At 34.6% G+C, this 13844-nt stretch overlaps 1 pseudogene; it reads right to left on the reverse strand.

Moving 5' to 3' along the window:
- Positions 1-1011: 1011 nt before the first annotated feature.
- Positions 1012-7738, reverse strand: LOC120217785 (annotated as a pseudogene).
- Between the last annotated feature and the right edge of the window lie 6106 nt (positions 7739-13844).

Consider the following 13844-nt stretch of genomic DNA (forward strand, 5'->3'; position numbering starts at 1 on the left):
TTCATCTTGCATTGCTAGGTGATCAAACTTACCAAGGTTGCAATCACATGGCATGCCATGAAATCCACGTTCCGCACACATATACACACATGCATATATTGCTGCACTATCATCTAGTAACAGGCCATGCAGTTTCTTTTATGGGCTAATTATATGATCACCCATGTGACAGAACAATGGGCATGTGATACTTTCAATTCACTCCCTATGATCATGGATGCATACTCAGACCAGGAAAGATCAACAACTTGCACTAATTCAAAGGTTCCTTGCTGGAGACTTTAGTCTCTGAGCGACCATCATCCATATTGATCCCCACTCGCTGTATAGATTCCTATGTCGATTCCATGAACGACCTTCATCAGCTTCCTTGGCTCGAGAGATTCGTCTCTGTAATAATTGACAACTGCAACGAAGAATACATCCAATGAAACCAGCGTAGTCATTAACTTCATGCTGGCAGATAATATACCCTAGAGGTCTCTGCATGATAGTGCTTTCTTCTTGAAAGAAAAAAGAAAATAGGGTATACACTTATGTCGTCAAATAGAAAGAAAAGTTAATGAAACAAATCATTGCATTGATTTTAGTACAAGTTATCTGATATTGGTTTTCTGGTTGTAAAGTGCACGAGGAATTGACATATGAATTTCCTATTTACTCCATTGTAAAGCCTAGTATTCATCAAACAAAAACCTATAAACAATGTTTTGGACAAGACATTAGAAAAGAAGAAAAGGCAGAAAACTTGAGAATTCTACTTGTTTAGTCATTTTATTACAACTCATCCCATCATAATTCATAATTGAATAGCACCGCCATTGCTGGACCTACATAAACATAAATAACACCTAATTCTTTGATTGTAAGTGAAGGCACGTAAAGGGTGGTGATTCACTTCACCTGTATATAGTCTATGAACAGGTGATATAAGATATATAAATTAAAAGCGAGGGAAAAAGCGCCAAATCTACAAAAATGAAGCTGTGCCTATTTCAGTATGAACTGTATACGTACCCTGCTAGATGAATTTTATTCAGAAACTTCTACACGAGATAGCATTAAAACCATAACTAATTGCTTTGAGGCTTGAATCAGACATATTAGTTATCCATTTCTGAGGACCATTTGATTCCCCTGGTATATTATATGCATAAGATGGCCATCGAACATCGACGCCGCATGATCTGTGATGCCCATTCTGATCATCCTTTGTGTACTGTCAAGAACAATGAGGATAGAAAAAGTGGAGAAACTGTTGCCTACAAATATATCAGCTCTCGAGCACAGCTCATAATCGATTGCTGATTGAATCAGATATGGATGCTTCTTGTAAATTCCTTCGACCCTTAGTTTCTTCTTCTCAAATGGAAGCAATCCTTTCGTCCAACCATCCAATATTGAAGAATCGTTAAGGAGGCTATCTGCAACAGCAAGATCAGCAACAGTGGGAGATTCTAAGCCCATAATGTTCCCCACTCTTTGCATAATCTCTTGCTTGCGACTACAAATTTGGTTTATCCCTGATCTTTCCTCAGTTCTTACAATGAATCATCCAATCTTTTACTCATATGGATTGCTACATAAGGAACATGTCGTGGGGAAGAACCCTGTGCATCGAAATTGTTTTCTACTGTCTCGGTTTTACTCCTAATGATAGGGAAGTGGTGGCGGATTGATGAACGTTGCTCTTGTTGAAGAATCAAACCTAGAAAGCTCTAGACTCGATGAAGAACAAAGGTGATGAATATGGGAAGGTGACAGCAGTCGCTAGGATTGTTTAGGGTTTATTTTATGTGCTAGAATCAAGACACGATTAGAATAAATAACAAAAGATAATAAATGAAAGATGAAATAAGATAATAAAAAAATCAAAAGATCTCCCTTATGAAGGTGATCGGTAAAGATGATTGATGGTGCGGATGGATTTGTGGAAAAATAGATGGATAAGTGTCCTATCGAGCCCTCCTAGTCGCAATGAAAAGGCAACACGTAAAGGCTCTAGCCAACCCTCCTAGTCGCGATGAAAAGGCAAATTGGAGTGTGAAGATTAATCTCCCTCACAAGAACTTGAAAGAACTCCAGGAGAAGAAGCTTCGAAGGCACAAGGCAATCAGCACTTGCAAAAACAAACTCTCGATGTATTATTGATCAAAGAAATCTGATTTACAAAGTAGAATGAAGCCTCCTTTATATAGGGGCTGAGTTCTAAGGTCCTAAATAACTAATGAATAAAATAATAATAAACTAAATATGTCTTAACTAATTCCTAATAAATAATAATAACTAAAGATAATATTTTAACCCAACCTTAATTCCTAATAAAATAATAAATCTAATCCTAATAGATAATGCATCATCATATATTAAGTTATATTACAATAATCAATAAAAATATTGAAAATTCGTAATATTTACAAAATTCCGTATTAATCCCGTATATGATTTTCTGCATGCACCGTTTTCAGTAAAATGGCCATATCTTGAGTTCCCGATATCGGATTGATACGATTCAAGAACCGTTGGAAAGATAAGAGACAGACGGTTGTATCTCCAGAAGATATGTTGACCAAATATGATCAGGATCCCATTAAAAAGTCGTCTCAAGTCCGCTACTGTTCTGATCTTCTTTTCCAAAGCTTGGACGAGTGGATCATTTGGAAGAGTTATTACTTCTTCCTTTGATGTGAGCCTTGTGATGCATCATCCTCCCTTTCTTCAAAAGATCGACCTCGAATCTGAAACATTAAAGGGAGCAAAATTAGAATAGTTTAATAATTCATTCACATTTGCTTACCGAATAGATATGCTTTGAATCTTCGAGACTTTGTTCTTCTAATAGGTTCGAGTAGAAACATTAGTCCAAAGAAGCATGTATTATGGACTCTGGTGCATGTATCATTCCCCCACTCCTCAAAAGGATTCATCCTCGAATCTGAAAATCCAAAAGAAAGAGATTTAGATGTGTTGAAAGAAAAACTTGTGAAACATTTACCAGGATCAATGTGATGTGTCTTTATGCGTTTTAGTCGAGGTTTCTTCTTTTTAGGAACTGATTTCTTGTACTCTTGAAATCCTCTTTTCCATACAAGTCTTGCAATATGATGTTTTGGTTGAAATTCAACATGGCGCCGGCCACTGTTGGCTTTCTGTATGATTATTTCATATAATTTCTCCATGGTTTTATTCGTGTGTGGTGAGAATGAGTGTTTAAAAACCATGTCAACTGGTTTGTTAAAGTAATCCCTTAAGTCTTCTAAGTGTGGTTCATGAATTAATGATTCCCAGGAGGATATTTGTGGACTGTAGAACCTGTTTAGTTGGCAAGGAACTCTATACAGATAAAGCTCATTAAAAGAACTTTTAAAAGTATGGGTAGAAATATCAGAAATATCCGAGTTATCGTGATATACATCTTTGATATGTTCAATTCTCGGAATAGTAATATGAGTTTGATAGGTAAGAGTATACCTTCGTGGCAGTGTATCGTCTACTGTGTTTTGCTTACCTCGGTATGTTACGCACTTAAAGGAGTTGTGTTTAGTATGGATGACAACTTCACGAGCCTTACCTTGTAGAAGGAGAAGAAGTACGTTCAATGTCATTAAAATGTGTAATAAAATACTTACCTTTGGACTCTCGTAAATCGTGACTCTTCATTAATATGACATAGTTATTAGGGCTTTCAGTTGGTAACCCGTCAGGAGGGTCACCTAGCACTATTCGACAACTCTTGGCGATGGAAGATGGTGTGGGCCAGTCTCGTGTTGCTTTTACTTTCTCATCATTTACATGGATTCCCTGTGCACGAACTATAAAGCATGTGGAGTTGTTCAAGTCATGTTTCGTCATTAAGATGACGTTACGACTAAGGCTTTCATGGATGTATCCTTTTGTAACAAATCTAACTCTTTGGTTTCTTCGAGATTGTATGTTTGACGAGGTATGATGGAACCTGAATTAGATTGGTTTGGTTTTTTTCCTTTTTCCAGGGTAATCCTTCAGGTGGATCACCTAACACTTCTCGAAATCCGTAACAAAGATGAAAACACACTAGGCAAATCCTTGTTAATGTTAGAAATCGAAACAATTGATTCTCTAAAGCGAACAAGGATGAAAGGCTGTTTGTAAAGAAGGTTCTCTCTCAATTCTTTTGTGCTCACACGTAGATTTTGAGTCACTTTTCTTCTCACAATTAGGTTCACTCACCTCCCATGGGTCATTATGCTTTTGGCTTTTGTAACTAGTGACCTTTTTCTTTTGCCTCTTTCTTAACTTTTCTTTTTTTGATTTCCCTACCTCACAAATTTGATCTTTAGGGGTTGGAAGTGTGTCATTCTTTGCTGGTCGTTCTTTCTCATTGTCAGGTTTGTCATCTCTTGGCTTTTTCAGAGAAGATGGAGCAGAAGATGAGGAAGGATTTGAATGATTACCTTGGTAAGAGGATGAAGTACCTGGTAATGTTCTCGAAATCTCCTCTGGATTTTGCTTCGATTGTCATTGCTTCTTTAGTGTATCTTCAAGGTTTTCGTACCCATGGAGGTCAAGAAGATCAGTGATGTTTGAGTTCAAGCCGACGACGAATCTTGACACGGTAACCTCTTCTTTTTCGGTTATGTTAGCCCTATTGAGTAAGGACTCCATCTCCTTGTAGTAGTCTTCAACTGAACTTCTACCTTGTCGAAGTCGGTGTAGTCGTAGTTTAACTTCTCGTGTATAATGTGTCGGTAGAAATCGCTTCCTCATGGTTTGTTTGAGGTCGGTCCAAGAAGTGATTGTTGGAATTTGGAAGTTCTGGATCTTTTTCCTTGTTTGCATCCACCAAGTTCGAGCATATCCTTCGAATTGCATGGTGATGAGGGGAACTTGTTTAGCTTGGGGGTAGTCATGGTATGCGAAGATGAGATCAACTTTTTCTTCCCAATCGATGTACCTTTCCGGATCATTGTCTCCTTTGAAAGAAGGGATCATGAACTTTGGTTTTGCAAAGAGTTCGGGTGCTTGGAAACGTGGTTGTTCTCGCCTGGGTACCAAAAGTTCAATATTGTTTGGTCTTGGATTCTGGTTTGGTAGATCTAGTTATGGTTCTTGTCGTTCTCTCACGGTATTGGTAAGTTCATCAAATATTTCAACTTGAGTCGTGAGTCGTGCAAGTGTGGCTAAGATAGCCGTAAGTGTATTGTTGTTATTGTTGCCCATCCTGAAATCATAACAAAGTCACTCCAAGAAAGTAACACAACGAGAGGCAAGTAAGCCGATCTTGTACTCTTTAAAACTCACTTTACCAAGTAGTCTTTCACAGTTCGTATCGGAGTTTGATTACTAGCAAAGGCGATAAGAAAAACCTAAAAGCTCTAAGAGGCCAAACAAAGGTTAGACTCCAAGAGAACGAGAATGCAAAGAAGGAAGAAGTATGCAAACTCTTTAGTCCTACTAACACAAAGAAGATAATGTGTTAGATAATGCAAAAGAACAATAACAAGGAAAAACAAAAGAACCTAAAGCACTAAGAGTCAAAGAAAAATGGACCAAACCAGAAAACCTAGAAAACGCTGGATCAACTTGAGCAACGTTTTTGAGGGGGTTACCGGTGTCCAAAAATTCTGAAAAATTTCTTGAATGTCTTTCGATGCGTCAAGAAACCACCTGTGAAATTTCAGAACCAAATACCTTCAGTAGTATCCAGTAAACTCTGTTGAACAGTGAGTCCTCAAACAATCTGTTTTTCTAGATCACTTTTTTCGAAGTTGTTCTTGATCTCCAAAAATTCTGATATTTTGTGTGAATGATCTCCAATATATGAAGTTTCCATCTGGAAATTTTTACCACAAAATTCCTCCTGTATAATTTTCAATAAATTCGACAATATTCTAGACCGAATCTGCTGATAAAACTTGAATGATGTATTTGAATGCTCTAATGAACTCTGAATGAAGTGAATTTTGGACTGTAAATTAAAATTAAGATGGATATGATATCTGCAGAAAATCAGCCCTAAATACCTTCGTTTGCAATTTTTTGAAATTTTGGCTTTTTTTTTTTTTTTTTTTTTTTTTTTGCCTTTTTTTTTGAAAAAAAATAGCAAACTAACAAGAAGGATTTGAATCTAAATTAAAATTAAATAAAAAGAACCTGAAACGATGAATCTTCTCTAAACTAGCTCCGTTGGGGTACCTTGACGGTTTTGTGTGCAAGAACAAGCAAATTGCTTGCTTCTTTCCAAGAATCGGCCCAAATCTGATACCAATTGATAGGGAAGCGGTGACGGATTGATGAACGTTGCTCTTGTTGAAGAATCAAACCTAGAAAGCTCTAGACTCGATGAAGAACAAAGGTGATGAATATGGGAAGGTGGCAGCAGTCGTTAGGATTGTTTAGGGTTTATTTTATGTGCTGGAATCAAGACAACACGATTAGAATAAAATAAACAAAAGATAAATAAATGAAAGATGAAATAAGAATAAAGAAATCAAAAGATCCTTATGAAGGTGAACGGTAAAGATGATTGATGGTGCGGATAGATTTGTGGAAAAATATGGATAAGTGTCCTATCGAGCCCTCCTAGTCGCAATGAAAAGGCAAACACGATAAATGGCTCTAACCAACCCTCCTAGTCGCGATAAAAAGGCAAATTGGAGTGTGAAGATTAATCTCCCTCACAAGAACTTGAAAGAACTCCAGGAGAAGAAGCTTCGAAGGCACAAGGCAATCAACACTTGCAAAAACAAACTCTCATTGTATTGATCAAAGAAATCTGATTTACAAAGTAGAATGAAGCCTCCTTTATAGGGGCTGAGTTCTAAAGGTCCTAAATAACTAATAATAATAAAACTAAACATGTCTTAACTCTAATTCCTAATAAAATAATAATAAACTAAAGATATATTTTAACCCAACCTTAATTCCTAATAAAATAATAAATCTAATCCTAATAGATAATGCATCATCATATTAAGTTATATTACAAATAGTCAAAAAATATTGAAAATTCGTAATATTTACAAAATCCCGTATTAATCCGTATAGGATTTTCTGCATGCACCGTCTTCAGTAAAATGGTCATATCTTGAGTTCCCGATATCGGATTGATACGATTCAAGAACCGTTGGAAAGATATGAGACAGACGGTTGTATCTCCAGAAGATATGTTGACCAAATATGATCAGGATCCCATTCAAAAAGTCGTCTCAAGTCTGCTACTGTTCTGATCTTCTTTTCCAAAGCTTGGACGAGTGGATCATTTGGAAGAGTTATTACTTCTTCCTTTGATGTGAGCCTTGTGATGCATGTATCACCTAAGCTTTCACCCGGATCCGCCTGATCTTGGACACGACTTTATCCGCTTCCTTGGCAATCTCATCAACCAAAACAAGGCACTCAAAGACCCTCACAGTCCTTAACAGGCCAATGATCATGCCAAAGAAACAGATTCTTTCCTACTATTCTAATCACTTCGTATTCATCAAGAAAACCTCGGCTGCTTTCCTTCAGCTGCTCCAAGTCTCTCTCAACTGTCCACTTTCATCCACTTCCCTTGTGGATAATGTATGCCCATTTGATTCCTAAGATCCAAGTAACGACCTAACCGCACAAACCCGTTACAAAGTGAATTAAATCTTTCGAATCGAAAGACTTTATCAAACAAAATAGGCTGCAAGCGATTGATTTCCTTGTAGAAAAGTGAAGCACTTAAACTAGGCATCAAAAGTGTTCGGTTCAGCATTCTAGCAGTTAAACAAACTCTTGCAAGTGTAATCTTTTGATTATTTAGTCCCCACACAATTTGAGGAACTTCCAAGAACTTATCTCTACGAATCCCATCATCAGATTCCAACAATAACGGAGGGCTTAGAATCAAGTCTAGGTTGTTCCATTCAATTAGACCATAGCCAGGAAATGAATGGAGAAAAACAGAGCCATGGTGACCAAAGCAAGACAACATTTGCATGTAGAAGAAGTGAAATGGCAGCCGAATAACCTCGAAAGGTTACAGTTAGAGGACAAGTCCATTTATAATTCACAAAACTTTTACAGATATCCTGGGAAATTACGTGTATCTAATGTTGAGAAGACAAAAAAAGGGTCCATTTTGACATCACAATCTGCATGACAAAACTTGAAATCGGATGCTGATGAAAGACGAAGGAAAACCCAAGTCTACCATATAAAAAGATTCAAAAATAACAAACAACAGATAATCCAAAAAAGATGAAATTGGCTAAAAATTTTACCTTTTGAAATCTGTAATTTTCCTTGAATTCCCAGCAGGACCCGGGGATTGAAAAAGGACAAGAAAATTTAAAGAAAGAGAAAGTGATGATCATGCATGAGAAAGAAACTTCAGAAAAGGGCTGAATTCACATGAAACAATCCATGGCCATCGCCATCAAATGACAACCAAGATAATTTCACTGAATTAGGAGATTATTAAAATAACATGCTCATTTTCTTTGTATAAGATTCAGTAAAAATGTGAAAAGATGATGGGAATCTAGTGGGATGATATTTGCGAGAAAATAGCAAACAGAAAGACTGAAAGCGAATGTAAGTGCAAAGGTGTCCTAAGAGAGCAGTTTTTGCAGGCTGAGAAAAGAGGGGCAGATCCTCTCTATATAATTTAAAATTATTTTAGTTTTAAAATGATTGTAGGAGTGAAAATAGAGAGTTTATATTAAAATTTAAAAAAAAATCAATCGTTTATTTTCACTCATCTAATAATTTTAAATATATATAAAACTAAAAAAATCATATTTCGTAAGTAGATTTTAACTCGAAAAAATCATATGTTAAATGCACTTTAACCGTCTTATCGGCTAATAGCCCCAAAAGAACACCAGACTAATTCATTTTTTCTTTCTTTTAAGCCTATCGCTTAGGGGTTTGGTTAAACAAATACATTAGAGAAATTATAAAAAAAAATTAAATAAATTTCCTTTAAATGAGAGCAAAATTATACTTTTAAGAAGGGTGTTTTGAACAATGACGTGAAAGTCGCATAGAGTAAATGTAATAATTATAAAGATGCATATAGTATAAGATGTCTTTTGCATAATTTGGGCGACATAGAGGAAAATAGACATTTATGAAGTTTATGAATATGTATGTAGTTAGGGAGAAGACGATGTATTGTATGAAGACATTATATCGTTCAAGCATCTTCCAACGTGTTTTGTAGTAATCATACTATTTAAGAAAGTAATTTTCCTCCGAACATTATCTGATATACACTATAACAATCACACTACTTGAAATGACAATTCTTCTCGCACTCCATTATTAGTCCAAATTTGCCCTTAAATGAGTATTACCACAAAGGAATATTTAATAATTAATAAACATAATTATGATTTAATAATTAATAAATATTATAGATATTCGTATAAAATTATATCTGATTTAAAATACATATTTGCTACTAAAAATTGAGGTATTTTTTTAGATATAATATAAAAAAATATCTCTAACATCTGATTAAATAATTACTTTGATATTTATTCTTTTTTTAGTAGTGTGACCTCCAACATTTTATTTCGGTGCAAAACGGCCCCTCCATAACGGAAATTGCAACTCAAGAAATGATTAGCACTCTAAAATATGTCTTTTTACCTTAAAATAAAATGTTATGGGTCAAAATTCTTAATATAAAAATTAAAGTGATTACTCAATTAAACATTAAATATATTTTTATCTTAAAGTTAAATATTAAAAACTAAAATATTTCACGTCTACTCCTCCGTAGCTTTAAGGAGAAATGGAGGTACCCATTCGAAATGTTCAATTTTGGGATGTTGTCAACATACACTTGTAGGGTATTTTCCAGATGAAAACTGACACCCACGAATCTCACTCTGCCTCGTGTGCTTCGGTTTTGGTTCATTGTCTTTTGGTGTTTTTAGTGTTAGGTGGCTTTTGTCCTACAAAAAAGCTATTTACGAAAGCCCAATCCTACTGCATGAAAAAGAATTTTCTTTAGGGAAACTATACGATTAGTATCTCAATTATTTTTTTTGATCTATTCTTATCACCTAATTATTATTTTTTTAAAATTATACCTAACGTTATGTTTTGGTTTTATTTCAATCGTCTACTATTAAAAAATTAACAAATCAGCTGACATGGAATTATCTTATGATGACATGTCAACATCAACGTTAATTTTTTAACTGTAAGTGACCAAAATGAATACAAAACAAAACGTTAGGTATGATTTTTAAAAAAAAATAGTTGGACTCTTAAAATGGGACAAAAGTGATAGTTGGGGGTACTAAATGTGTAGTTTACCCATTTTTAAAGATATAAACTTTTGGATAAACTATGTTATTTAACCACCCAAAGTATTTGAGTGGTTTTGTTTTGATCATTCATTTTTTTTATTTGAAAATCATACTTAACATTATGTTTTGGTTTCATTTCGGTCATCTTCCGTAAATTAGGCTTAATTGGACTCCTAAAAGGACTCCTAAAAGGACTAGTAGTTTTGGGTTTACCTAAGAGGTGAGTGGACCTCGTGAAGTTCATAAGTAAAGTTGTTGGGTCGAGTTAGGCTTAATTGGGTTTGGACTTGGGCTCAATTAGCCATAAAAAGAAGGTTTTTGAATAGTGAAAAGATGGGAAAGGACCAAAAGCATAATTTCCTCATTTTGTAATGATGTGAGTTTTTATCTCTTCGATCTCCATCTTCTCTCCATTTTCCTCTTTTCATTCTTTTTTCCTTTTCTCATTTATCCTCCAAAAGCCATAACTAAAGTTAAGTCTTTTGAACCATTTTACACTTTTTTAAACTTTATTTCCGTCCATAATCCCTCCATTAAACTCATATTAATCTTTCAAAGCCTTGGGTTCTCTCTAGCAAAAGAAACGTGGGGGTTTTCTTCCAAATCACCAAGGAAATGAATGTAACTATAAGCAAGGAGTTTCATTTTGGGATTCAAGCATCAATGTAGTGTATTTCTAATCCTTTAGAGTATTAAGCTTTCATAAATTTCAAGAATTTGCTCAGATTTGTGTAGTTGAGCATATTAGGTTTTCAATTTTATTTCAAGATTAAAATACATTTTAGGGGTTAAAAAAGTGTTATTATGACACCCTAAGACCCTAGTTAACTCTATAAAACTTCAGTACATGATTTAAAATCAAACTATAGTATTTCGAGTGATTTTTAGGTTTTTTAAGCCTAAAATAATCATTTTAGTGTTTGAGTATCGATACTATGATGAATAGTATCGATATTGGGATGAACAGTGTTGATACTAGATGAATTAGGGTAAAAAATTAGGGTTTTAGGTTGGGACTATCGATACTACCAAGAAAAGTATCAATATTGCAGGGTATCGATACTCAGGGTGACAGTATCGATAATGAGGCCCCTTTTTGGCAACAGAATCCATTTTTGGTATCGATACTCATAAAGGTATCGATACTTGACCCTAGGGTATCGATATTGCAAGTAGAGTATTGATGCTACTCACTTTGAATAGTTAGATTTGACCCGTTTAAGGCCTTAAGTTCTAAGGATGATCTGTAATAGTAAGACTTTGTCCGTGAGGAACATAAATGACCTAATATACCTAAAAACACTCGTAGAAGTGGGTTACAATAGATGTATCCATATTAAGTGTATTATTCGAAATATCTTCAGTCTATCGGGTTAGTGATTAAAGTGTAAGATTTTTAAATTCAATGACCAAATTAAATAAATTGAAAAGTGGAGGAATTAATTAAAAGATGTTGGTGTAGGATGAATGAATAAGTGAATGAGAACTAAAAGGGTAAAAGGGTTATTGGGCAAATAAAATAATAAAATAATAATTAGTGGGTATTATAATACCCATGTGAATCATAATTGAGGAGATAAGTTTCCAGAGACTTATCTTCTTCTCCCAAGCGTGAAGCACCCAAGCCCAAGGTAGGTTTGATTTCTTTTGGTTAATTCTTCAAATTCAAGCATGATTTTGATTAATGAAGCTTTATAAAAGATGATGGAGATGAAAAATGTCATAAAAACTCAAAGATTTGTAAGTTATGAAGGATTAAAGATAGGAAGTGGAAAAGTGAAATTTTGAATAAGGATGTATAAATGGATTTAGAAGTTGAATTTGTCTTTTCGTAGGTGTGAATAAGAAGTTGTAAGTGTTAAATCAAAGTTTGGATTACATGGAAAATTTAGTAAGATTCTTGGTTTTAAGAATTTGGATGAGATATGGGAGATAATAAGATGTTGAGATTATAGAAGTTAATTAAAATGGTTGTAAGGATTTTATACATGAAAATTTAGGTGAAGTATTGATGAATTTCGGGTGAAAATAGCCTATTCTGGACAGGTGCATCGATACACTATGAATGGGTACCGATGCACTAAGACCAATTTTGAAGGTGCATCGATGCATTAAGGGGTGTATCCATTCATGGAAATTTCGAAGTTATTTTGGGTACCGATGCACCCATAGTGCATCGGTACACTCCTAAAGGAAATTAGGAATATGAGTTTATTAAATTCGATTAAGTTAATAGCATTGAAGTATAAGGTTTAGGCTTCTGATAATCATCTTGAAAAAATTATATTTATGTAGATATTGAGCCTAAGCGAGTTCTGGAACAAGTGACAAGTAAGATCGATCGAGGAAAAGGCAAGGAAGTATAGATGAGTGCATATGCATAGCATGAATATAGTAGTATATTCAGTTCTAGACTTGTGATAAGTCTAGATTCAATATTTTGATACATGACCACATTCCATATTATAATACATGACATGAATTCATATTATATGCATTATGTGGCATGAATATGCAGGAAAAGTTATATGAGCTATGTGAAAAATGTATGGAAAATTATGTCTATGTGATAAAAGTATGAAAATAATATGTCTATGAGATACACTATGTGAATAGTGAAAGCCCATGTTATGTAGATGATAACTATAGGTATAGTTCGCATGCCAAGAGTAGAGGGTCTACGCGATCCTTCGGGACATATATGTATTATTTGGAACATGTGTGAATTCTTTTGAGACACCTACTTGATCCTTAATATATGTATATGATTCTTAAGGAATTTCTATGTGGTCCTTATTGACAATCTTATATGGCACTACGGTGCAATTCGGTGCAAATTTCTACGCGGTCCTTCGGGACAAAATTCTACGTGGCACTTCGGTGTAACTTTATACGAGCTGTGGTGACAGCATAGTGCACAACCTCACAATACTCATATACCTCGGGTTCTCAGTATTGTATCATGGGCTATTGAACCTATTTAACTTATTATATGAATTCATGATGGTTAATTTGATCAGATTATGGGTAAGATACATGATTATGCAATTTGCATGGATTGAATATATGATTTCATGATATTGCATTTCATTATGACATTTTCATTATATTTTATTGTCATTATTATTATGTCTCACTAAGTCGATGACTTAGCGTGTGAGTGTTTCACAGATAGGATCAGAGAAGATAGACAAGCAAGGTTAGACAGCTGGGATAGCATTACTTCTACAACTATCAGATCAGAAGAACCTTAAATATTATGTATTATTATGTGATAAATAGCTTGGCATGTAAACAAAGTCTTTAAATTAAGTATGTATGTTCTGATCGAGTTTTGTAATATTTTAAATGTGTTTATACAAATGGTAAATGTATAGTAATGAACGGTTAAATTTTTACGAGTTTTATGTACGTTTTACGAAGTTACTGTAGCAGTGTTGTAGCAGTGCATCGATACACAATTTATATTCGATATTTTTATGCATCGGTGCACTGTAGCACTGTTTATGGCACTGTTCATTACTGTTCATGGTACTGTTCATAAATACGTTTTTTCCTTAAAGTTTTATA

Source organism: Hibiscus syriacus, unplaced genomic scaffold, assembly GCF_006381635.1.
Source record: "Hibiscus syriacus cultivar Baekdansim isolate YM2019G1 unplaced genomic scaffold, ASM638163v2 tig00000773_pilon, whole genome shotgun sequence".
Classification (NCBI taxonomy): domain Eukaryota; kingdom Viridiplantae; phylum Streptophyta; class Magnoliopsida; order Malvales; family Malvaceae; genus Hibiscus; species Hibiscus syriacus.